Source organism: Ambystoma mexicanum, chromosome 6p, assembly GCF_040938575.1.
Source record: "Ambystoma mexicanum isolate Mex_15411 chromosome 6p, UKY_AmexF1_1, whole genome shotgun sequence".
Classification (NCBI taxonomy): domain Eukaryota; kingdom Metazoa; phylum Chordata; class Amphibia; order Caudata; family Ambystomatidae; genus Ambystoma; species Ambystoma mexicanum.
The window spans coordinates 805801057-805828542 of NC_090935.1; the positions used below are offsets into that span (position 1 = coordinate 805801057).

General features: G+C 44.2%; 1 long non-coding RNA gene across 1 annotated transcript; it reads right to left on the minus strand.

Annotated features, from left to right (window-relative positions):
• Window positions 1-14574: 14574 nt before the first annotated feature.
• Window positions 14575-25997, minus strand: LOC138510979 (uncharacterized). Its single transcript, XR_011280509.1, has 3 exons — window positions 25841-25997; window positions 25497-25717; window positions 14575-14789 (listed from the first exon to the last, which is right to left on the minus strand). It is a non-coding gene; the product is annotated as an uncharacterized lncRNA (long non-coding RNA).
• Between the last annotated feature and the right edge of the window lie 1489 nt (window positions 25998-27486).

Here is a 27486-nt window from a genome sequence, read left to right on the forward strand (position 1 = left end):
GCTTATCATAGCAGGGGCACATAGAACGGACCGAGTTGCTTCACTGGTCCATGGGATTGTTGATCCAGACCGGCTGCGACCAATCCACTTAGAAGATAAGTCTTTTAGTTATGACTCTTGTTCGTTTATAATGTCTTCATCTTGTCCAATAATAATTCTTGCAATGTCTCATTCCATCCCAATAGGTATGAAGAAGTAAATCAGAGCCGAGGAGGGAATCTGGGGAGCCCCTTGAGACTGATGGAGTTTCAAAAGTAGCTGGTAAGTTGGTCTTTATAATGAAGCTCTAATCTCTCGTATGAATTGTTATTCGTATGAATTCTAATCTGTTGTGTTCTTTATTCCCTTGCATGTGCTGGCCGACGGCAAAGAATGAAGTCTGGATGCTCGATGAAGATCCGCAGTTGCAGGATGAAGATACCACAAAGAAAATGGAAAGAAGTGGAGCTCTGGGTAACTGGACGCCCGGATCAGGTGAGATGAAGACTCCGACTCCAGTAGGGATGGATGCAGGTAAGAGGCAGGCACAGCAATGTAGCGGCTGGCAGAAGGTAAGGAGCGCCTTCAGTGATGAAGTAGCTGGATTCAGGTAAGAGGCGCGCACAGCGATGTAGAGGCTGGCAGCAGGTAAGGAGCGCCTTCAGCGATGGAGTAGCTGGGTTCAGGTAAGAGGCCTTCAGAGATGTCTTCAGAGATGGAGCTGCTGGAATCCAGTGATGCACAGGTAAGCACAGCGGAGAGCGTTACGCTGCTGAAAGCAGAATAACGCGAAGCGAAGGCACGTGGATGGGTTGGCCTTATATAGTCTGGCTCTGGTCCTTCCCTTTAGCCCTGCCTACTGTCTCCACCTTGCCCCTCCCAGGGACTCTGGCACGTGCCTTCCAATGCTGTTCTATGGCCACGCCCAGCCCTGCTGCACGTGGCCTTGGCACAGAGTGTGCAAGGCACACTTTTACATGAGCCTGGCACCAGAGGCGCCAGGACTGGGTCCATTTGGACCGTGGGGATAAGGAAGGACTCGCCCCTTGTCTAGTGGCCATGACATGGAGTGTGCACCTTGACACTATGTCAGGTATGCCTCTTGTACGGATGTCTGTGTGTGTGTCCCATCCAGTGCTGCAAGTGTGTCCATTCAAGCATGTGTGACATCAACAGTGCAGGTCGCTGTGGAGGTCTCTGTGCCTATTTCTGCCCCTGGGACTGCGATTGCGCCATTATGCATCTGCGGGCATGCCACAGGCCGGACCCATCCACAGGTGGCGGATGTTTCCATGCAAACAGAAACACCAATACCTGCGGATGTCGCCATTCGGGACAGGGTGGAACCGTTGCCAGCCGAGGCGTACAGGCACCATTTGTGATGATGTGCAGGCTTCCAATCGGGGGCTTGCAGATCATCACAAAGAGGTCTTGTGTCTCATGAACTGGCTAGCACATTTCCTGGTCTCGAATTGGGTGCATGGGCTGGCTACTTCTGCGACTCCCTCCTCATTGTTCCTCCTCACTGCGCCAGTTGTCCTCCCTGCTGCCTTCTGGCCCAGATGCCACCAGGGCCCCCTATACCTGTCCCAACCCCGGCGGCCAGTCTGGTGGAGATCCCATCCCTGCCAGAGTCGGGAGTCGAGGTTGAATCAACCAAGGTGTTCACCACGCAGATCCAGCTGGTGACAGGAGCTGTGGCAATGGAGGGAGAGCAGGAACGAAGCAGCAGGGCACGTGCACGACAGCCACGGGGGGTGTCATCATCCCGGACGCTGTCCTTAAGGAGCAGGGACCGGGGTATTTGGCAGCAGCAGGCTCGGAGCAGGAGGTTACATTACTCGGGGCATGCCAACTCAGGGAGGCAGGTATCAGTCATCAGGCAGGAGGCAAACGTGGACCTTACACATAGGATGTCTTCCGTGTTGGAGCATTTCAGACAGCAGATCGGGGCTGAGGTCCTCAAGGAGACTTGCAGGGAGTGGGAGAGCAACATGTTGGAGTCTCTGCAAGCTCTCGAGGTGAGAGAGCGGAGGCCCGCCTAGGGGAATTGGACGCAGTGTTCGATGATGCCCTGGCAAAGACATTGAGGGAGCATGGTGAGGAGGAGGACTAGCCCACTGCCTTTGTAAATAGTTCTTTAGTGACAAGTTTCATTTGATTTTTTTGTATGATTTGGAGTTTTTGGACTACACTCCACTTTTTGTACATAGTTGTTTTAGTGTGATTTACCTTTTGTTTTGTTTATGATTTGGAGTGCTAATTGGACTTTGCTCCATGTTTCTTTGTACATAGTTTATTGGTGTTTTCATTTTTTCTTTTTTTTTATTGTAGGAAATCTTTTTTTGATTACATTTGGATGATTTGTTATGTGACTTTTATGGACATGGACGTGTTGTGAGACCTTTCCTTTTTTTATGTACATATTTGGAAGTTTAGTTTTTTTGTTTTTTTTCAAAATGAACATATTTTTGTTTATGTTTGGCAGTTTGTATGAAATTAATACAACCGTGTAATATATTTTGATTTCATTACTCACAGTAATGGCTTCTCTGACTTTTCTTTCAAATTTTTACTGATTTGTTTCTCTGGTGTCGCAGGCAATGACCATTGTTGGTCATGTGTGTGCTTACTTTCATGCATGTGTCATGTTTGCTATCCATTTGCATGTTGCAGTTACACATGTGCATGACCACTGGATGTGTGTGAAGGGTGAGTTTCGGTATGCATGGGGAAGTTTAATTTGCTGTCTCATGTGCATAATCACTGTGTATTGGTCATCACTGTGTTGGTGGGGGGGTTGGGGTTGGGGTAATGATTGGAGTGACAAATGTTCACGATATATGGCCAGGAATTGCTTGATGCAGTGTGACGCAAATGTCATGCTTTGACTTTCACATGCATGTGTTTGTGCTGTGTTCATTGTCTGTGCTGTGGTTGGGCATCGTGCACTGGCAGTCACTTTTGGCATTTCTCTGTTTTTGCATTTTTCCACACAAATGCAGCAGTCTCGGTTGGTGTGCATCCTTTCTGATTACCATGTAATCATTCAGTACTTTAGTCACTCCTCTTTGCTTGTGCTTTTGGTATTCCTCTGACCTGCTGAATGTGTGTTGGAATCTGTCCTACCAAGTTTGTTGTCTCTGTCTTCACTGTGTTCCACATCCCCGGACTCTTTGCGGCTTCTTACACTTGTGTATATGCGCTTTATGATTGAAATGTCATTTGAAGAGATGCCATGTCCTTCACACATGGAAGGAACAGTGGTGTGTTTATTAGGTTTTCTGTTCTGGTAATGTCAGCTCATTGTGGCTCTGGCCTGACATGCCTGGGCAGTGTCTGTTCATGTGACACACTTTGAGGGTGCTTAGGATTCTGTCACTATGTGACTATTTCAACATGGGTATTCTTTGCATTAGTTTGTCACATGGACTGCAGGGCCTCACTTTATCATTCACTTCTGTGATGTGTATGCTGGGAGATGGTTGCAGACAGGAATTGTTTTTGTCCAGCTGCCACAGGAGGTTCTGGGTGGTGTCACTACACGGCAGACAAGGTGCTTGACACGCCATCGTTGGAGTGAACATATGTCACACCTTCAACATCCAGCATGCGGGTGATGTCCATTTGGGAGGGTGCTGCAGGCGGAGTGGCATCACAGGTGCCATGTGGTGTGGGCTGCCTGCAGGGTGTGTTCACGTGTGATGGGGGTCCAATGTGGTGTGGGCTGCCTGCAGGGTGTGTTCACGGATGATGGGGGGTCCCATGTAGTGTTGGCTGCCTGCCGGGTGTGGTCATGGGTGATGGGGGTTGGGGGGATCCATGTGGTGTGGGCTCCCTGCGGGGTGTGGTCATGGGTAATGAGGGTCCCATGTGGTGTGGCTGCCTGCATGGTGTGGTCACGGGTGAAGGGGCCTGGGGTGTGGCTTTCCCATCAGTAGGGGTCTGCTTCCAGTGATTTGTGCATGTATCGCGGGGCACGCTCTGCAGTTTGCACGCGATTGGGCTGGGGTGCGTCCAGGGTATGCGTGGTAGTTTCCATGCAATTTGGCTGGGGTGCATCCGGGGTAATCGCGTGGAAACTCAGGGCGTACCCTGTTCGCACCCCATCCAAATTGTGTGGAAACTCAGCATGTACACCGTACGCACCAAGTCGTCACACAATTTGGCGGGGGGGGGCTGTAAGCTGGTCCAGGGATGGCGCGGGGACTTGCGCCGTGTTTGGCATTTTAATTGCTTTTTACTGTCCGTGGAGGCGTGATGGGGCGTTACTTTCACTGCTTGATGTTCCTTACACCACGACTAGTGATGCCTCGGGAAATCCATGAATACGCGTGCCGTGCAATTGTTTCTTTGCACCACGGCTGGCACATGCCTTTTCTGCGCTGGTTTCTATTAATTGGGCCCTATGTTTTTATATAGGGCATGATCTGTATGCACCTTGCACTTTAAATCTGTCACTAATGCACATGTGGGCTAATGGGAACAATTTGGACTGTGCACTTTATGTATTCCTTTTGTGCATCTGTGCTGAGGGGGTGTGACCCATGCAGTTTTTTGGTGATGTATTATTCTCAGGGTATGCACTTTATTAATTGCCCATGATTATATTGTTTGCAATTTTCTGCTTAGGTTTTATACATCTACATGCAGCTGCACTTTAAACATTACTTGTTATGTTCCATCATGACCAACAAACAAACACATGTTTGCCATCATCCGAAACATAAGTACGAGGCAATTGATCAATATATGCAGTATGTACTCTCATTGTGTAAGTCTGTCCCTATTTTGTTACATTATTTGGACTTAAACGTATTCATAGTCTCTGATTGCTATATTTTGCTTCAAATGCATTAGGCACTTGTATATAACCATCACATTTTATACATAATTGATTTCCATGAGCATAGGACTCTGGATTGGGTGATTGAACAGACCACCAGGATCTATGAGGTCCAAAAGCCCTCTAAAAATAAGAATAACCACAACAACAAAAAATATCAAACACACCTGTGGCTGCAAAGGTTGCAGAGGTGAAAAATATTTCCTCATTGGACTTGGAGACAGGGGGGCCTAAAAATACTCCTCCTACCAATCAGCAGAACGAGAGGCAGAGGAGATCCTCAGATCCAACCCAATCGGGTGGTAGCCAGGCAGGGTACCAGACCAACAGTCCACCTGACCCTGCCACCTATATTAGTCCCGATATAGAAAACTAACAGACCCATCTGGGGTATGTCTAAACTCCCCTGGCACAGAAGGGGGCCCAATCAGGTAAGTACCACCCCGAGAAACTTCCCTCAAAACCTCCCTCCAAACTTCCCTCAGGAGGGAAGTAATACTTCACCCCCTTTACTTTACATCAAATACTGTAGCATGTTGCAACTATCACCACAACCATGGAACGCACAATACATGCTTTTCAACTCACTTGTGCTGCTTGAGCACGTCTACAATGTGCTCCACACCCATTCTCCAAAGATCACCATCCTGTGCCTATAAGCTGCACTTCAACTATACCCTCTTCCATACACACATTATATAAACACTGCACCCTGTGGCCACACTGCACAACTTTTCACTGCACCATCTCTTGGTATGCACCAAATACGGTAGAATGTTGCATCTATCACCACAACCATGGAACACACAAGACACTCTTTTCAACTCAATTGTGCTGCTGTAGCACATCTATAATGTGCTCCACACCCATTCTCCAAAGATCACCACCCTATGCCTTATGCACTGTCAAACCTGCATTGCTGCAGTAGGTGTGCTCCTTGCACACATTCCCCACACCGTAATGCAACCATGCATGTCAGCATGTCACCAACGACCACTATGCACATATGCACCACTGGCACCAGCACTCCTACCCAACCTCTGCACCACAATGGAGCTATACAGCGTAAAATGCAACAATTACTATAATCTACAAACATTACACTGTCTGCAGCACCCCTATGCCCTTTCATTCACATACTATGGTCTTACCCACTTCCACTCAGAAAGTATTGTGTCACTGCCAACCTAATCACAAAATGTTCACAACTTTGCTCCTACTCCAAGCAATCTGCACACAGCACACTATTCAAGCACATATAAACTGCACTTCAACCATACCCTCTTCCATACTGACAGTACACAAACCCTTCACCCAGTGCCCACACTGCGTGACTTTTCACTGAACCATCTCCAACCACACATGAAAAACTTTTCCATGTTCTAACAGTGACCTCACCTGCGAAACCAAACATACACGCATGGCAGCTCACCTCTGCTGCTCTATTGCATCTAAAATGTGCTCTGTACAAGTCTCCACCCTCTAACTGATGCAGAGTCAAAAATGCGCTACTGCCTTCAGCCATGCACCCAATAGTCTAGGCCTTGAACACACCCACTGCAACGCAATGCCACCATGCATGTCACCAACTATGGCAATCCACATACACACCTCTACCACTAGCACTCCTACCCAAACTGCGCACCGCCAGGGAGCTATGCAGCAAACAATTGCAACACTTACCTTATCCCCCACCCTCTCCCTCCCTTCTTCCCGCCAACACATGGCATATGGTATATTTTCCAGACCCTTCCGCAGGCACATTGTCCTCCATTAAACCATGGCGGTGTTAGCCAAAGAATGTTGATGCAGATCACGCTTCCCTCCAGCCAACCACCGTCCACGTCCAAAGTTCTCAGTCAGCAAGCCGTTCCGCAAGCCAATGACACTTCTGTCCGCGGCGCGACCCAGATATCACTCATTTTTAGAGACGTACATTTCAGTTGTTTGCAACAAAAATACTGATAAGATTCCCACAAAACACACAAAAGCACACTTTCTGACCGAAGCCCCCGCTCCTGTAGCAAATTTGGTGCAAATCCGTTCAGCAGTTCGGACTGTAGCCGCGCGCAAAGATTTTACCCATTCAGTCTATGGAAAATAAATGTGGGACCTCCCCCTATAACTCTGCCCCCCTGCACAAAACCTCACACAAATTGGGGAAATAATTCAGACCCGGCCATATACTTTTTTTGCAATGTTTGGTGACGATGCCTATAGGGGGAGCGAAGTTATAAGCTGCCGAAAAAGTGGTCTTCCTATGGGTTCAGCAACTTAACCATAACTACACGCCACTACTGTGGACCGTGTAATATATGTGCCTACAGTTATCTCAAAAATCAAGGTAGCTGCCATGTTGTGAGATTTTTAGGTCTTCTTTTGCGTCAAGCTTGGCCAACCTATACGTGGTTGATTTTGAGGAGAAAACCATCTACTGCATCACTAACCCTTGGACGGCACACATAAAGTTATGGACAAGATTTATCGATGACGTCCTTATGATCTTCCATGGGAACAAACAAGAACTGGATTCCTTCATGGTGTGGCTCAATGAACAAAATCATTTTCTCACATTTTCTGAAATCCATAGCCAGACATCTATCCACTTCCTAGATTTACACCTGGAAATACGAAACAACCAAGTAACCACTATGGTGTACAACAAAGCAATGGATAGGAATTTGCTCTTAACTTACACAAGTTACCACCCTTCAAGCATGAAAAACAACTTACCGTTTGGACAATTACTTAGGTATTGGAGAAACTGCTCTACCCTCTTGGAGTATGAAAAACAATCAGGACAAATTGCCCGAAAACTCCATGATCGTGGCTATCCCAAACGGACGATAAAACAGGCAAGAAAAAGGTTCAAGAAATATCCCGAGAGACACTACCCTGGAACAACATGCAAAACAAAAAGAAGAAGATGAAAAAATCACAGTAATATTCAGTTTCTCGCCCTTAAGGAATAAAATCAAAAAAGAAGTGATGAAACTCTGGCCAATTGTTAATGTAGGCGAATTAAGTTTAGAAAAAACAAGATTTGCAATCAAAAGAGGGAAGAATCTACGGGACTCCTTGATCCATTCTTACAAGGAACCAAGGGATCCAGTATAAATACCCTGTGGAACCAGACAAAGCCTACAGAACATGCGCCATGTGGGACATGGAGTGCATGTGTTGGAACAACTAGAACTACATCCATCGATATCGGTTGGCATTATCCATGGCTTCAAAAGAGCTTCACTAACTGTAATTGCAAGAATGTTGTATATCTAATCACTTGTCCATGTGGAATGCGATATGTAGGGATGACCACCCGACCTATAAAGACCAGACTGGCGGACGGAACATCGGTGGTGCATTCGCACTAAGAAACTCATTGCACCGACAGTAACCCATTTTGTAGAGAAACAACATGGTACAGCTGATTTCAAATGTACAATCATTGAGAAGATCAGTGTCCCAAAACGAGGAGGAAATATACACAACTTACTCTTCAGATGGGAACAACTATGGATTTTCCGCTTAAAAACAGACACGATGGGACTGAACGAACCAACAAGCTGGCAGACTTTGGCAACTCTGTAAAATCAGACTCTATGTATTAGCATCTTGTATTACCCAAGATCACGTAAATGTCTTGATGGTGCATATTTTGAGATACACTGTACAGCCAGATATGTATACCATTGGTGTAATCACTCGTTTACATATCTGTTTTCACATTTGTCTCCATATACCGTTATCTGTTGCACATTATGCAGTCTCACACAGACCAAAGGGCATTTGATGAAGGAGTGCACAATATGCCATTAACCTGGCTAGAAAAACATGGTGTGACAAGAATTTACCCCAGACAGTGTATAATTTGAGACACACTGTACAACCAGATGTGCATATTATTCGTCTAATCATTTGTTTACATATTTGTTTGCACATTTGTCTGCATACACTGTTATCCGTTGCACATCATGTGATCCCACACAGACCATAGGGCATTCAATGAATGAGTACACAATATATCATTGCACTGGCTAGAAATACATGGCATGACAAGAACTCACGCCAAATTGGGATATGTTTTGAGTTATGTGTACCCCCCTGCGAATTACATGACACAATGATGAAAGTTGCCTGCTAAATATACAGGAACCAATGATTGATTCTGTATTCTCCGTGCCTTCTTGCAGTGTCTAATATCTTCCCCTCCATATCCAGCGGTGCCCATTAATATGCACCCACATATGATACACATTCGATATACTATTTGTAAACTTAAGTTTGCTTACCACACTACCAAATTATTTGAACTATGGGAACCAGTAACAATAAATCAGAAAAATATTTTATCTTTCGAACTATGGGAAACCTTAACTCTGCACCCAGTTGTTAGTATTTCCCCTTCCCAACATGGTTCACGGACAGAACAACATTGAGTAGTCCGTCCAGCACGTTCACATTCAGGAAAATATAGAATTGTTTCCTTTGAGCCGAAATTTTTAAATCATGTGGACAGAGAAATGGAATAAAACTTGGAAACGTTTTTCATGTGTGAAGCAGTTTGAAAAATTGAATTCTCAAAAAAAAAACGAGAGGAGGGCAAACCAAAAATATAATGAAGAAATCCCCCAAAAAAACCCATTAAAAAACTGATTCACATGAGTCCTCTAATGTATGAATATAACGAATAAGGGTACACTCAGGTTTAAGACCCCCTTTTGGTCCTATTGGTGTAAGTTGAGGTTTTTAGAAACACTGAAAATGTAAACACGCCTGCCATTTTGGGATGATGAATCTTTCTCCTCCCTCAGCCTCCATCATCCACACCTCCCAACTCCTTGTCATATCAGCAGGCAGTGGGCATATTGGGGGAAGTGGGAGGGAGAGAGCTAGCCAATGCATATTGTTGGAATTATGATAATATGTGAGTGTCGCCAGCCCTATAAGAGATCAGTTTTCAATCTGAGAGGGACATTTTTCACTTGACTTTTCCACTCTATTGCTTGAGGTAGTCTACTTCTGGACTCTTGCGAGGACCATCTAGAACAGAGGCAAGGAGAGCTACCAAGGCCATCAAGGTAAACCTTGATAGGAGAAAAACGATTTACCTGGAATGGCCTCAAACCTTGCATAGGGGACAGAGACTGGGATATCAAGAAACTAGCTGGGCCTGCCATTTGAGGTGCCAGAGGAGGACTGGGTGCTGGGGACTATCCGTGACTGAAGCCTTTGACCCGATCTGTGCTGGTCTCAGGGGAGCCCTGCTGTTTCCCTGGATGCCCCATAAACAAGTACTCCCATGCAAGTGGATTAATCCAAATGCCAACAAAGGTGTGGGGGGAATCTGCCAGCCTTAATATCTATCTTGCATAGCAAGTAGGGGGGTGGAACTGAGTAGACCTTTGGCATATTTTATGAAATGTTAACTCAAATCAATTCCCCCATAGAAAACCACTCTCTCTATTTAAATTGAATTGTGTTGGGAACTGCCTTCCTTAATCCTTTCCATTATATTGTGGGGCAGGGGGATGAAACTGTGTTGACCCTTAGCACATTAATTAAAGCCAAATCAATTAATTCCCATATAGAAGAATCGTGGGATGAGTGTTGTTAGAGTTTGAAACTAACAATGTTCATGCCCAGTGTGTTAGAGTCGGTATAGACAATAAGTACTTGGGTGACTATTTTTCTGAATTCCCTGATTTTTGTGCAGAAGGGGTGTCCTTAATCCCAAAAAGAAGTGACCCTAAAACTCTGCCTTTCAAGTGAATATAGTGTGTTAAAACACATTTTCCCATTCATTTGAAACAAGAATCCCAAAGCATTACATTTCCCTTCTATGAGTGGTGCAACAAAAGTTCCCATTTATTCTCCAACAAGAATCCATAAAGCCTTGAATTACACTTTTTTCCCAGAGAGTTAATTCCCAAACCCTGTCTTTCTAATAAAAAATCCTAAATGATGTTCCTACTGTATTCCCACTCCCTGTACCTTGTCTTCACCCCCAAAAGGGTCATGTCTGCTTGATGCCCGGAGCTTCTGGGAGAAAAGTGTTTGGTAACAAACTAAGCAATCACTGTATGTTGTACATGTTTTTATGGGTTCAATTGCAAGAAATCTGATGTATAGTGATGCCCATCCCTAAATTTTACCTGTGTGTTGTATTAACTGAAAGTCCATTAGAAATATAAGTCAGTCAATTGGTGCACATAATTTGAAATTGTGATCTTATGTAGTCCACAGCGTTGGTAGCTGATGTTGGTGACTGTTCTATTATTCTTTGTAAAAACAGAAGTAAAAATATATTCTTACTAGTGAAAGCCTCATCAAAACAGGTTCATCCCTGTTCCTCTAAAACCATCAAGGACCACATTGACACCCTGGCTCCGGCCCTTGCCAATTTTTGCAACCACTCTTTTGCCTCAGGATCTTTCCCCTCCCCTCTGAATTACTCCCTTGTGCATCGTCTTCTCAAGAAACCCACAGCTGATCCTTCTTGTCCGGCTAACTATCACCCAATTTCCATTACTCCCTTTCTGGGCAAACTCTTGGAAAAGCTGGCCATCTCTCAGCTTAACCTTAATTCCAATTCAGTTGGCTGTCTCCATGACCACCAGTCTGGCTTCAGATCTGCCAGAAGCACGGAAACTGCTCTCCTGAACATCCGTGAAGATCAGCTCTCGAACCTTGATTCTAACATTCCTTCCGTCCTCATCCTACTTGATCTCTCTTCTGCTTCGACATGGTCAAACATACCATCCTGCTCAACCGTCTCTGTGATAACCTGGGTATCACTGATCAGGCTCTAGCCTGCTGCCTCTTTCCTCTCTGATTGACCCTCCCAGGTCCAACTTGGGTCCTTCCTATCATCTATCTTCCTCTCTACCTGTGGTGTTCCCCAGGGTTCTAACCTCTCACCCTGGCTTTTCAACCAATACCTGGCAACTCTCGTCCACTGCATTGCCAATTTCTGCTAAAATTTCCAGTGCTACGCTGATGACAATCAACTCATTTTCAAGCTGCCCTCAGCCTCCTTCTCTCCCTCTTTCATCTCTGATTGCCTAACTGCCATTCAAGATTGGTGTGTCGCCAATGATCTTTGTCTGAATGCCAGCAGGATGGATATCCTCCTAATCGGCACATCTTCAACATCCTTTCCCCTTCACTCTCTGGCCGGCCTCCCTTGGCCCTCCTCCAACCCCCACCTGCGAGTCTAAGAACCTCGGGGTCATCTTTTACTCCACACTTTCCTTCTCTGCCCACATCTCCAATGTCTCTAAAAAGTCAAATTTCCTACTGCACCTCCTCAGAGGTACTCTGCCTTTCCTTTCCTTCCCCCAGAAGCTCACTGTCTCCCAAGCTCTGGTTCTCTCTAGGTTGGACTATTGTAACAGTCTCTTTCTGCTCTCCGCCCTCTGCAACTAATCCAGAATAGGGCTGCAAGACTTGTCCTTGGGCTCAAGCCCTGGGATCGTATCTATCCAGCTCTGAAATCTCTCCATTGGCTTCCAGTGGATGCAAGGATTAATTTAAAAATCCTCTGCATTGTCCACAAGGCTTTCTGGGGCCTTGCTCCAAAATACCTTCAGCTATCCCTCCGCAAATACCTCCCCTCTCGAGCTCTTCACTTATCTACCTCGAACTCCGTCAGGGTCAATCGTTTTTAAAAGAAATGAGCTGGGGGTAGATCTCTGTCTTCGGCTGGGGTCTCCCTGCCACTCTAAAACTTGAGGAGAACCATCTACGGTTCCGGAAGCACCTCAAGACCTTCCTCTTTGCATCTGCCTTCGCTCCCCCTCTCCCCGGCTGATCTGTTCTCTCTTGGCACCGTGCACCTGGCCACCCTCTGTCTGCGGGGCCCAGGTACCTGCTCACCCTGCCAACCTCCCGCACTGGCTCCAGGCCACCTCTTAAACTGGGGTCTGTATCTGTACCCATACAGCCCCCCCTTTTTCTTCCTGCACTTATCAGACCTACCCTGTCTGCTGCCTTAAACCCAGCACTTGCCACTTGCTGGCTGCTCTACCACTTTTTGTTGTCTTTATCATTTATTTATTTATTGTTATTTATCTGTTTTTCCTTTGCTCCAAACTTTCCACTTCTCCTCCTTCCATGCACTTTTCCCCTCCCCCTCTCCAAAGAACTTGCACGTTCTCAATGTCACTGAGCCTAGTAAGATCGTTGTTTTGTTCTCCCTTGTTCCCCTCCTTTGCCTTGTCGAGCTCTGAAACACTTGTGTACGAGCGTGATAGAAATAAAATATCAATATCAATATACACCTGCCTGGATCCTAGCTCATTGGTGTTAAAGAGGTATTTGCTGAATGGTTCTATGTAGGTTCGAGGAGGAGAATGACAACCCAATAAATCGTGACAATTTGGATTTTCATGCCGTGGACCCCACTTGCTTTATGCACCAGCAAAAAGCAGGCAAACCCCAGAGGGATTCATTGTAAACTCTGCCTGCCATGATTACATGGCAGGCAGCGTTTACCAAATTTGCACAGTGAAGTACAAGAATACAGCGCAAAAGCAGGCATGCACGCTTATATGCTGCCTTTTGCCCTGCACACTTGCTCTCTGCTGTGCGAATGACCAAAATTCAGCAGCAGGGTCCCACCTATGACCCTGTCTACACCTAATGGGTCCCCACGACCAAATACTGTGGGACTCCAAATGAGCCCCTTAATGTTGAGAATAGATCAGTGTGAAGAATACTACTCATGAAGTTTTCTCCAATGGATAATGAAGAATGATTAAAGACTATATGATAATTTCAATAATAAAGACGGTGCTCGTTTTTAGCTAAACAAAACAAAAGTGGTGATGGCTAGAAGTTATGAAATTAATCTTAACATCTGGCATCGCTCTAGGCAACCCTCTAGACCATCTTTCTTCAGCCTGCTAAACCATCGCAGATAGAGGAAAGTCCATATGCAAATGAGACTTTGTGCCAACCCAAGAAAGGCAGTCCAGCCCAAACAGCTTGGTCACATCCCTTCTGCACGTGACCACAAGCAACCCCAGACATGTTTTGGCCTCATTTGCCGAAACAGTATTTAATAACCATGTTGCATGTGGAGGGAATTATCATTAACTTCACAATATGAAATGCAAATAGACTGTACAATAGCAGATGATAGCAGATGATACTGCTACAGCTTCATTTATTTGATACTATGGAGAAGGTTATTGACCGTTCTCTGCATTACCTTCAGAGAGGTTTTAATGGGTAAACAAATGAGGCACATGCCTTGGGTCCCCACACTCGGAGGGGAGCCCACCTAAATGTCTGATGAGAAGACTTCTCTTGACATTTTTTTTACAAGCCTACATAGCACATGTAATGATAAGATATATTGTGCTGCTGAGGCTCTGCACTTGCTGCCTGGCTTTTGTTAACATCAATCTAATATAGGTGAAACCCAGAATCCCTAAAACCAGATTCAATTGCAGGAACCCATTGATTCCACTGTCTAGGGACAGACTTAGTACATTATTTTCAAAAAAGGAATCAACCACATACTTCATCCATTCCCCATCAGTGACCTTTGCTTCTAATAAACATACACACTTACTGGAATGTTTATGTATCAAAAAAGATTACAGTATTTTTATTGAATTGCTCATCAAGTATTGAGTATAACATCTTCTCATAGAAAATGTTTTCCATTCAATAAAAGAAGCATCTTTTTCTAATTTACCCTATTCAATTGAACCAAAAAAATGAACACATATTACCATCAATGTGCAATTCAATGCTACCTTTTATCATTGAAATACATTCACACAACAATACATTTATTCCACATTAACAAACAACATTTGTTGTGTATTACAATAAGACCCAACATGTTTCTGTCGAGAAGACCAAATTATGTCCGACATTCATCAGGGGAATATTTTCTTGAGTCCAGTGTCCCACAACTTGATTCCAAAAAGGGTAATTTGTCCTTGAACCACTATTAAAAAAACAAATAAAAAACTTTAGGTCACCTCATTTGTACCACACAATCTAAATCCATTATATCAATTTTACATTTAGTTGTAACTAATCAAACAACTATTTCATCACCCTTTGAGATAATAGCATATAACTTGCTGAACACAGTGTCCTTTACCTGCTTTTATTGCCGGTAAAAATGTCCCACTCAATCTGGAGACAATATTTATCCAATCCTTATTACTTCGGACTGTACAACCATGGGTATGGGAATGGATAAACCTGTATCAAAAGATACATATAACCCATACACTATATAGAGTTTGCTATTGTCTTTTTGTCACATACTTTCTTAATGCACATCAACATGCAGTAGTGTAAACCAAATGATTCCCCACATACCTGCTTGGTACTGGGATTCCTTTAATGCCACAAGCTTCATACAGCAGCACAAGAGTCTCTTGTAGTCCCACTTATCTATAATGACAAGATGCGACTAGCAACCACAATTAGAGGTGGTGTATGGTGGTGATTCCTCTCTACACCTAACCATCACAGAGTGAGATATTTATCCCTAAAAACGACGAGGTGGTGGTCTTCCACTGTCCCCATTTAACACCCTTATTTTTGCCAAAGCACCCACATGGCACCCTTTTTTGTTAACATTTTTGAAAAAAGTGATATGGAGTACCGCGTGGCATATTTACCTTTTATTCAAACAGTAGCATTTCTTTTCAGTAAAACACTGTGTTTCAGGTGTCCGCACGTAACTGTTCTCAAAGCCACATGATTCCGCAACCGAGGAACAAACAACCAGCGTTTTCCAATGTGTATTGTTCTCTACACGAGAAAACACACTTAACCGTGCTAGTGCGGCTTAAAACAATCACGCGTATCATGGCTTTTGTTACAACATACAGTTTATACTTTCACGAAAGCAATAACCTTTGTAGTGTTTTCACCTTTCTTTGGGGAATATACTGAGCATGTGCAATAACCGAAGTGTAAAAGCAAATTGAGTGCCATGATATTTAAGAAGATAGCTCAGGGTACTAAGCACTTGTTTCAAAGATTTATGTTCACAAGTTAATTAAAGTATCAAATATCGGGAATGTCAACTCATTCTTTTCTCTCTCTGGGGTTGGCAAAGTTGATTATATAAACTTCAGTGATAGTACCATCTATGGTGCTACTTAACAAAATACCTGCACCAGCAAGAGTTACTTATAAAAACTAACATAGCATGAGTATGGTGCAGGTCTAGAGCTTGGTTCCTCCACATAAAACATCTAAAAACTGGACAACAGGGGACATTGCAGTAGATTTACTACCGCTAATGAAGCCCATCCTTTGTTAGCCTGGAGTGGTGGTTAGGTATTCAAACTGGAGACAGTGGAAACAAAGTGGTGTGACTCGTGTCCCAGCAATGCCATCCAGTCAATACAGAGCATATCGTGGACAGATCATCTTATCTCACTGTATAATACTATGCTGTCGTCAGTGATGTCGTGCCTTTCCAGATTCTGGTGGCATTATGTGTCTCATTTCCTTCTACTTCTTTTTGGGGAGGCGGTTTGAATGGAAAAGATCCTAGACAGGAGAGACCCGTGCAAGTGTCACAGGCCTCTGGCAAGCTCTTTTTCAGGTCTGCTTAAAAAATTGCTGCTCATTTTCAGGTCTGCCCAACAAATGGCTGCTCTTTTATAAAATGTCAAATGTTCTTCTTCAAAGCATGAATAACAATCTGCAATCCCGTGACAAACAATGACAATAAGCATGTGACTTTATCACAACATTTTTTTGTTGGGCATGCTTGCTGTATGTCGAGAACTGGGAAACAAGGCAGTCAAACGCCTAAACTATAGACTCGGTTCAAATCCTAGCTTTAACACCAAACCCAAGTGTGTGCTATCTAGGGCAATTCATTTAATCTCACAGTGCCTAACCTTTCAAAAGCTCCTGTCCCAAAACATTTCAAAATTGTTAGTCCTTAAGTGTACTTTGGTTCTCAGGGTATGCATTTCGAAACAGCCTTGCTCATGGTTTAACTGGCTTTGTCTTGATTTATGTATAATATTTTTGATGATATATTACACACCATAAATTGATTTCGTCATTACCTTGCTCATGGAAAGACCATGTGAAAACCATACTCCACTTCTAATCTCAGTCTATGTTGAATATGTGCTCCTTCCTCGTAACTTCTAATCAATAACCTCCAGTTGAGCTATGCTATGTGTAGCTTCCTTGTTGCTTTCAATCTGTCTCCTGTATCCATGCTTCATATGATATGATATGATATGATATGATATGGCATTTATAACGCGCCTATACGCAAGTGATTCAAGGCGCGACGAGGCAAGGGAGGGGGAACAGAGGGAAGACAAAGATAATGATCTTACTAGGCTAGGTGACATTGAGATCGTGCAAGTGCAGGGGACGGGGCAAAGGGTAAGTGCGGGGGCGAAGAGAAGGGGGCAGTGCAATACATATGATCAAACAGTAAAGAATAAATAAAATAAATAAAAACAACAGTTAAAAGTTCAGCCAGCTAGTGGCAAGTGCAGGAGTAAGTGCAGACATCAAGTGGCAAGAGCTGGTGGGGGCAGTAGGGATACAGAAACAGCCCCCAAGTGCAGGGGTTCAGCAGTTGTACATTCTGTGAGGCGGTTATTCAGGGACATGATGGGATTTTCTTGTGTAGGTATGGCACATACTGACCTGCCCCCCACCAATAAAAGAAATTAAGGGATGCAATAATATTTGTTGATGCCCACATCGTCACTTGATTTAAGTCACACCCTATATCGTTATACACTGCCCTAGCACTGATATAACTAAGCTCAGTAGACCCCCAGAGCTTACATGACCACCTTCACCTGTGCTGGAATCAGAATAGCAAGGCCTTTCAAGGGCAATCTTAGCTGTCTGTTATGAGAATACTTGTGTTGCAGAATAGGCACGGGACACCCCTGAAGTGCCAAGGACGAGTATGCCCGTCCTTTTTGCATAGACTTGCAGATTGGTAGCCGTAGGAATTCGGTGCACATATAACCACATTACATTATTCAGATTACATTGTAAAGTGGGTGAGAAGGTGGCATCAGGGATGGCCACTTTTCCCCCAATGTGGGGATGTCCATGCAGAAACGATTCTCCCACAGTGAAGGTAAGCACTTGCACGCCCCTTTACCACTAGAAACAATAACATTACACACTTCAGGGCATGTTCTAGAATGTTCACCTCCAACACAATGGAGTTGTTTACCAATGGTATTGCACCTCATGAACGTGCTGTATTTACTTCCAACCCTTCATGTAGCTGATGTGTAAGTAGGTGGTATTTGCAAATACTGCCTGTTTTTACCATTACCACCACAAATTGAATAAGGTTCAAAGAAAGTACGCACGCTTTTGAGGACTTGTTTTGCTTTGGATCTGGCAATTGTTCTGTCTAGCTCCACTCTACTGCTGCATTTTGGGCCCTCACTATGAATATAGCCTTAACAGTAAAACAGAGAGCATTTCCAAGTACGGCCTTTTTTCACCACTCCACCCGATTACGTGGTTTGCAACCCATAAGCCACTGGTGGTATTACTGCATGCGGCGGTAGTACCGCAATGAAACTCTGTGAGAATTCCGAAAAGGGATTTACAAACACCCATAATTGCTAGGTGAATTAGCGTTACCACTGGCATTAAATGTAATTTGGTTTGGGGGTATTAGCAATGCTAATAACGCCACATGTATCTGTATGGTGAGTTATGTCATGTTATGTTATTGGGCATTTGTATAGTGCCTTTTGCCATTGGTATGATTCCAAAATATTCAATTTAATGAACTGTCACCCCCATACATGCCTGTACAATTCTCCCCAATGAGGTGTAGGTAGATTCAATGCACTCTACTCTGTGATCGCTGTAATATGTATGTCATAGCTACAGGTGGCATAGACATGTTCCTGCAGCAGGCATGCGTTCGGGCTGCAACAGGGACTTAAGATTTACGTGGGCCAGGGCTAGCCTGGGCTCAGGCCTGGCATATTGCCCTTGAACCAGGTCTCTGCCAGGACTCTCCGAACTGACTGCTCTCACCAAATTTCTTTAAACATTAGAGTGGCAATTCTGCCGTTTGCCAGTAGATGTCAACTTCAGTAATGTTTAGAATCACAGTATCAGTTAAAGAAATGTGAAATTATGTACTTTTCAAACTGGAAAGGGAAATTGTAAGTGAATGCGTTGTTTGACTTTTGACACATATTGTATTGAACTATTATCATTAGAATGCCTTTAATGTATATGCATAATAGATTTCTGTGCTGTACTGGACCCTTTTGTATTGATTTGATGTTCATTGCACATATATGAACGCCATTGGCTCCGTTAGGTCACTACTTTAATTACACAGGCTACTCCTCTTTTAAAGCTTTGTTAGCTACTTGGGATTTAAGGCTGTGTGAGACACGTTTTAGGCTCCGCCCCGAATATTGCATCAAGGCCCATTAGAGTCACGCCCCCAGCCCCTCGCCTCCCCCCCCCTCCGCCCCCTCCCTCTCCCCAGCACCACCATATTTCCCATCTCTCTTAAATAAAGCGCATTACGAATGTACCCTACGGAGAAGTGGCGATACCAGTCTGCCAGACGGTAGGCAGGGGGCGGGTGCTAGCCATCGTGCTTAATGACTTCACCTTTCACAAATTGGAAAAATAAATCCCATAATACGACCCCGCAGAAAGTAATACATAGCATTATGATTAAAGCCTGGCGAGGCTGCCTGCTTCTTGTGACATAGCAACACAGGAGCAGCGGCTCCGTCTCTGACCCCATACTTAGCTTTAGAGCCCGCGCTTTCAGGACCGACTGCACGATAATTGCCAGGGAAAGAAGCGAGCCCAAGGCGAATGCATCAGAAGGAGTCTCCAGGCAATTATCCGGAGTGTCTCCCCAAGGCCGCAGGCTCGCACACAATTAGAAACTAGCCCATTTACCACCTGACTCCGCAAGAAATTCGAGCACTTTTTTCAGTGGCTGCATTCTGTCAAACCTGGATCTTAAGAACACTTTACCAGCAAATTTGCAGCGAGCCAACTAAATCATGGTGGCGTCTGCTAACTCTCTTCCCAGAACGAGGCTTTGAGAGGCCTGCTCTCGTGTAACACCATCCGCGTTAATACACAACTTTTAAGAGTGCTCAAAGAGAGTTCCCGTGTACTCGAGTACTTGCGTATGTTCACTGTGTCCATGTTCGTTATCTATGTCCTTCTGGGCTCAGCTTCCGCTTATGGCGCACTGTGCATCTTGGGGGGGGGGGGTGTCTCTGCCACAGTCCACTCCAACCAGGATACCCACTGCTATGGAGGCCCACCTCCCCCGAGGTTACGTGAGGATGGCGAGCTGATTTTCCCAGGTGCGGGTGAAGGTTGGAATTCTGAAGGACGTTGCTTGGTGGGAATGTCAAAACCAGGCAGTGTTTGAAAACAGGCTTGTTTTTAACGCCCACCTTATTAAGCGCCATGAATTCTGCAGCACTGGCATTTACCTCTTTTTACCCAAAATAGTTTCAGACACACAGCAAGTTAAAAATCTTGGTTCCCCTTTAAGTGAAGGATTACCCCTGCCTTTAATTTAAGAGTTACAAACACACCGAGGACTCATTTCCTCATAATGTCGCCCTTATTAGCAGTATTCCTGGCTAGACTAACGCATGCTGTAATTACAGTCATCACCCTTACACCATGCTGTAATCTGAGGGCCTTGCATGCCGGGGATTATTAGATTTCTGATGCAATGTGCATACATGAATGCCAAGAAGACATCATTTCAAAGCAGCAGTCTCATTATCTCTGAAATCCGGCATGCATGTCATGCTTTATGTTATATAAAATGGGTTTTCATTCCTGTTTCCGGGATGACAGGACGGACAAGAACAACACACCATTCCTGATACACCAAAGAAAGTATCACTGCACCACCATTACGTAGAAAATCCCCTTCCTCCGAAAATCACATTGTGCAAGCAAGCCTGCAAAAAATCCTCTGAAATCTTAAACTTCTCAAAAGAGGTATCTATCTATACGTGCACTAGCTGAATGCTGCTCTGCCACCTCAGCATCACATCTACTCGCTGGTAAAATGGTTGCCTTTATTCAAATAAGATCTGAGCCAGGGAACAAAGTCATTGGCAGTCACATAGCAGCCCAGACTAGAACCGACAATTTTAGCGCAGCTCTTTCATCTCTTTCAAGTCGATCTCATCAGTAGACCTCATCAAAGCAGTGTCAGAAATGAATACTTCCTGGGAATAGAAGCCCCGGCCACCCCTGTCCTGATGCCATTAACCACAGCACGGTGATACATGACCAAGCACTGTGTACACAGTCTCATGATTACGCCCACCTGGCACTACATCAGGTAATCAACCAATGCATGAACAGCAACTATTTATATGTTTATAGTACTGCCTTTAATGTACATGTTCTACCCTCCTATTTGGCGCGATACGTCCGGCAATGTAACCCTAGCTGGACCTCGCCATACGTATGTAACGAAGCTTTGCAGCCCTCTTGCTGCCTCTGCGCCTGGCTACCCTCGGGTTAGGTGCGCATTACAAATAAATAAAATACAAATACAAATTTGGCAGGCATTATGCACATAGTAATTAACGAGAGGCATTTTCTAACCTAAACGTGAATAGGCATTTTTTTGGCAGCACCGTTATTGATGAGCAAGTACACTGTGTTACAATAATTGGTGGGCAATGATTATGTGCACAGTAACTCTTGCGTCATATGGGCCAGCAAATGTAGTCCTTGCCAGATGAATCTTTGTTCTGTGTGAAGGGCAGGGGCACGAATCCCTGCAGAATCCACTTATCCTTTCATGCGTCTAATGTCAATACACTGAGGGCCCTATTCTCAACCTGGCGCAGTGAAGGTGCTAAACAGCACGATTCACTGCGCCAAAAGAGGACGCCCAGGCTCCACTACTATTCTCAAGTGGGCCTGGGCGTCCTCGTAGAGCACGACAGTGATCTGTTAGGATTGCGCCTGTTTTAAGGTGTTACGGGCGCAATCCAATCTCTGCAGCATTTTTGTAAAATAATGACAGATTCTTTATTTTATGAAAATGCTGCCGAGAACACAGATTAACACGTTCCTATACACCAAAGTGAGCAGCTTCAACATTGCATTATGTTGAAGCTGCTTACTTTGATGTATAGGAAAGTGTTCGTATATACCTGTATGGTGTATATGAACACTTTCATTTAAAGCAAGCAGCTTCAACGTTGCAGCATGCAACGTTGAAGCTGCTCGCTTTGGGGTAAATAAAAGTGTTCATATACACCCGTGCAGTGTATATGAACACTTTCATGTACACCAAATCAAGCAGCTTCAATGCAACGTTGAAGCTGCTTGCTTTGGTGTACATGAAAGTGTCCATATACAACACACGTGTGTATATGAACACTTTCATTTACACCAAACAAGGCTTCTTGTGGCACTCCTCCAGTTTAACAGCACCAAAAGGGTACTGTATATGTGCGCTAGTTTAGCGCACATATTAAACTGGCGGAGTGCCACAAGAATAGGCTTCCAAAAAGCCAGTTTACGAATGTGGCGGTTGCTGGGTTGGTTTCCAACCCATCCCAGCAAACGCAACATATATTCCGAAAGTGGCGCATTCCTTCTGACTTTGGAGGAATGCACCACCTTCAGAATAGGTCTTAAGTACCGAAAAGGTGGTTAAGCCTTTTAACGTCCTTTTTGTACTTAACACCTTGATGAGAATATGGGCCTTTCATTTAAAGCGAGCAGCTTCAATGTTGCAGGATGCAACGTTGAAGCTGCTAGGTTTGGTGTAAATGAAAGTGTTCACATACACCCGTATGTTCTATATGAGCACTTTCATATACACCGAAGCAAGCAGCTTCAACGTTGCAGCAACGTTGAAGCTGTTTGCTTTGGTGTACATGAAAGTGTCCATATACAACACATGTGTGTATATGAACACTTTCATTTACACCAAACAAGGCTTCTTGTGGCACTCCTCCAGTTTAACAGCACCAAAAGGGTACTGTATATGTGCGCTAGTTTAGCGCGCATATTAAACTGGCGGAGTGCCACAAGAATAGGCTTCCAAAAAGCCCATTTACGAATGTTGCTGTGTTAGTTTCCAACCCATCCCAGCAACTGCCACATGTGTTCCGAAAGTGGCACATTCCTTCCGACATCGGAGGAATGCGCCACCTTCAGAATAGGTCTTAAGTACCGAAAAGGTTGTTAAGCCTTTTAACGTCCTTTTTGGTACTTAACACCTGGATGAGAATAGGGCCATGAATATCATTAAATAGGGTCAACTAAGACCTACTGAAGCAGAAAGAATATAGCATGAAGTGCTATTTTAAATGTGATATTATTATGCTCATATACTAAATGAAGGTCAGGCATTATGTGGTACAATAACTGATGGGTGTGCATTATGTGGTACAGATGCGGATGGCCAAGGTTTCTGTGGCACATGAACAAATTGGCAATCATGTGAATAAGCTGGAGAATAACAAGAAACTACCAAGGAAAGATAAGAGGCAAGGCCCTAAAGGCACTTAAAAACAATACAAAGAAAATTAAAAAATGAGTGATTTTCAAGGGAAAGCCAATGTAAGTAGAGGAGAGCAGAAATTATTGAATGTCGAGGAGCAAGAGTAAAAAGAACTTGAATAGAAGAATGATAAATGGAGCGAAAAGGAGCAAGATGAGATGCAGGAAGACCAAAAAGAGGAGAAGAACAGTAGAAAAGACCAGACAACGCTGAAGAGAAGATGAGAAGCTTAGCACAAGGAAAGGTAAGAAAACAACAAGCTTTTATAATAACGAAGAGTTTGTAGTGACAGGAACGAGAAATAGAGGATATGAGTAGAGCAAGATAGTGAAGAATCAAAAATAACATCAAGATTACAAGCTGAATTATTAACTATTAACAGGGTTACATATTTTCCTGCAGTTGTCACATTTGGCATTAAATCCTGTTGTATTGAATGTACAAAAAATCAAAGTTTAACAGTCTTGAAATGCACTTATTTCTTCTCATCAGGCTTATGTGCATGTTAACAAATGCTGGCATTAAAGAAACTCCCACACATCTGTATACCTTTTGTCATAGTGGGCGGCAGGATCTACTTTACGTGACTGGTTATCATCTGCATTGTGATGTGAAGACAGCCACCTGTTCGCATATGGCAGAGGATCCCAAAGTGGCAGAGGAGGGCCCATGAGGCTTATAAACATTCAGGAGGGGAGGTGGCTAATGCTATGAGTACTCCTTTCAGGTGGCAGGATCAAGTACATTGTATTGAACCCCCTTTCACAGTCAATAGATGTTACAGGCAGGGTGCAAACTGCCCTCACGATGGGTTGCAGCTGTTTGGAAACTTCCTCCACACCATTGTCAATGTAGTCCCGGAAAACTTCACCTATAGATTTGTAATTCAGCACAAATCTCCTGCACAGGATTTCCAGCGTATGTTCGCCCTCAAGCCACGGACTGTCAATGTTGCTGGGCCACTTCTGAGAATTAAGAACATCTATCTGGGCAACAAGTCTCTCAAATTCATCAGCCCAAGGACCATTGATTGATCTATTACTTGCGGTCATGGCATGTAATTGTGAACGTAAATGATCTGCAAAATGTTGGTAAAATTGTGAAGATGTATTCCAACCTGTCATCTTGACTCCCCCTGGATAAAGCACCTATTTTGAATGGAATTAGTTACTTCTTTCAGATGTTTGCCAGGCACATTCTTGTATCTTTCAGTGGCCCGCACAGTTCACAATGTTGCTCTCTTAGAACCGCACTTGCACAAGATAACAGCACAACCCATCAAAGAATGAATTTCTTATCCCAAATCAAAATACAAAAATAATAGCCATTGCCCAGCCGATAAAAACAAAAAAACACTGAACAAAATCAAATCTAGTGAACAAAATCAAATCTAAAGTGAAAATGGAGAAGATGATAGCTCATCTGACAAGGAATAAGCAATCCTTTCGATTGACTACCTTAATAGCGTTGTCCTGCTGCAGAGTCCATCACACACGGCATACTATTAGAAATCCATAACACAAACTAAAATCTAATATAATAAACAAAACAACTTCTACAGTTTTTCCGAATCCCAATAACTCTACCTTATTTTATGGTTGAGTCATTTGATTAGCGTGTTTCTGTGCGAGAGCTTCCCTGGCAAATCCTCTTTAAATTGTTCTGCGTGACGAGATGATCACAGAAGTTTAAAACGCGCTGGCGAGGCTAGGTCGGAACTCGTTGTGAGGTCACACACTAACATGTAGGACTGAAAGTCAAAATCTTACTTTGGTACGGCTCTGTGCAGCATGCATCTCTGCTATTGTGAAACGTACATTGTTGACTTTGGGAGCAAGAATATGAGCAATTCCATTGTAATCAGGTTTATTCAACATGACTGCCTTCATGCTTTTGAGAGGGGAAGAAACTGCAACTCTGGGAAAATTAATGGTTTACTAAAATCACAATAAACATGCACAGTCAAGGATCAGACACCTGCAGTAAGTGAAAAGTATAAACATGACTTTCTGGCTCCCAAAACCGCCGAAAACAGTAGACTTTTTTTTTCTTTCCTGCTGGGTGGTCAGGAGGAGAGGCTTAAAAGCAATGGGACTCCTATTGTCGCGTGCTGTTTTAAGAACTGACCTTACGTGCCTCCATAGAAGAAAAGCACCTTTTAATCTCGAGTGATCCACTGCGTCTCTGTGCTCAACGCTGCTCCCCACACAGGGCCGCCGTCGTGTCTCGCTGGCTCCTGCGGGAAAGGCGCCTCGCTTCCTCACATTCCGAGGGCGCGAACCTGGCTGAGGCATTCAAACGTGCACGGCAGAATCCTGTCAGAAGAAGACCCTGTGTCATAGCCTTCGCTGGGAAAGAGTCAAACGAAGAATTTTATATAAGTAAAAACACAAGCGATTCTGCAAGGATGGTTGATTAAAGCAAACGTGAGACAGGAAACTGAGGAAATAGCTGTTCGCTTTTTCACGTACCCGTCACTTATGTCAGCAAGGAAGGCCAAATGCGTCACACAGATTCACTTTGCTTCTGTTTCTCGACTGACTGACAGTGCTAGGTCAACATTCCCGGCGTTACCACACCCTGGCTCAGTGCCACTGCCAGACAGTGGTCGGAGAATCATCTGCATGCCCAGGCTGCACCAAATGAAAGTAGCTCCAATATGGCTCTTGTGTGCCACTGCACCCACCCACACTCAGTAGTGTTAACACATTTCATTGGCTGATAAACAGCCAATGAAATTAAAGTAAGATTTTCTGTTACTATGTAGATACAGGCCTGGCCTGTCTGCTTTAAGACTGTATTTGTTGCGCCTATTTAATCAGGTGCAGTGATGAAGACCCTGGCTTGTTAACCTGGAGGCCGCAGTTCGGAGGCGGATGATTTTAAAAAAATAACAGCAATGGATGTTTCTTATTATTATACACATCCATGCCCTCTAAAAAACCTAGGGGGACAGCATCTACTCTCTGAAAATAGTGGGTTGACGCCGTCCACCCGCATGTACCCTTGACTTGATCCCTGTATGTATATGTTTGTTAATTTAGCCAATCATATTTATTAAAGCCATTGCTCAATTATACTTTTAACAGTAAGTATGGTCACTATATTGTTCTTGTGCACAAAAACCCAATTGTGCGTAGCAGTGGCTAAAACCTCTGAATGCCGTATGTTCTGGCAAATGCATTCTGGTGTGAATATTCCTTTATAAGAAGTACTCTGACAGTTTGCATGCTGAGCAGGATATCTTTCCCAGGCTGTGTAAGTGTAGTTGCTCCTGAATTGAAAAGTGGCGTAAAGCTGTCAGGTAGACCAATGGAAAGAGCTCAGATAAGAACTGACTATCAAACTTTCTAAGGCAACATCATTGGAAAATGTGATTTATAATGTACCACTTGCAGTATATTTCAAAGAACATTTTGAAGACAGGAAACATTGGAGAGGGGCACCCCAACATCAACATTTTATATTGTTATTACTGGGAGGCATGTCGCGCAAAACAGATATCTTTCTAAGGCTCATCAGTGCTTCCATCCAATTGTCCTTGTTTAATGGCCCAATGTTACATAGGGGCTCATTACACGGATGGCGGTAAGGATTTACCGGTACCGGTAAAATACCGGTACCGGTAAATCCTTACCGCCTTACTACGAGGTCCCTTTGCGGGTTGAGGGATTTAACGCCTGCTTTTTGCAGGAGTTAAAAACCAACCCGCAAAGGGACCCAGGCAGCTAATTACGGTACCGCAATTTGCGGTACCGTAATTAGCGCCTTCCCCATTCCCATTGAGCCCTATGGGCCAAAAATGGGAATGGGGAAGGGCAATGGGGGAAGGGGGAATTACCGCCCCACCAACCTTGGAATATGGCGGTAATTCCCCTTTTCACCAAGGCGGTGCCGGTATTTTACCAGCATGAACCATGGCGCTAATAGCGCCATGGTTCTCCGCCATCCGTGTAATGAGGCCCATAGTCAGATAGCCAGACCTAGGGCCTCATTACACGGATGGCGGTGGATGGCTATTAGCACCTTGGTCCATGCCGGTAAAATACCAGCACCGCCTTGGTGAAAAGGGGAATTACCGCCATATTCCAAGGTTGGTGGGGCGGTAATTCCCCCT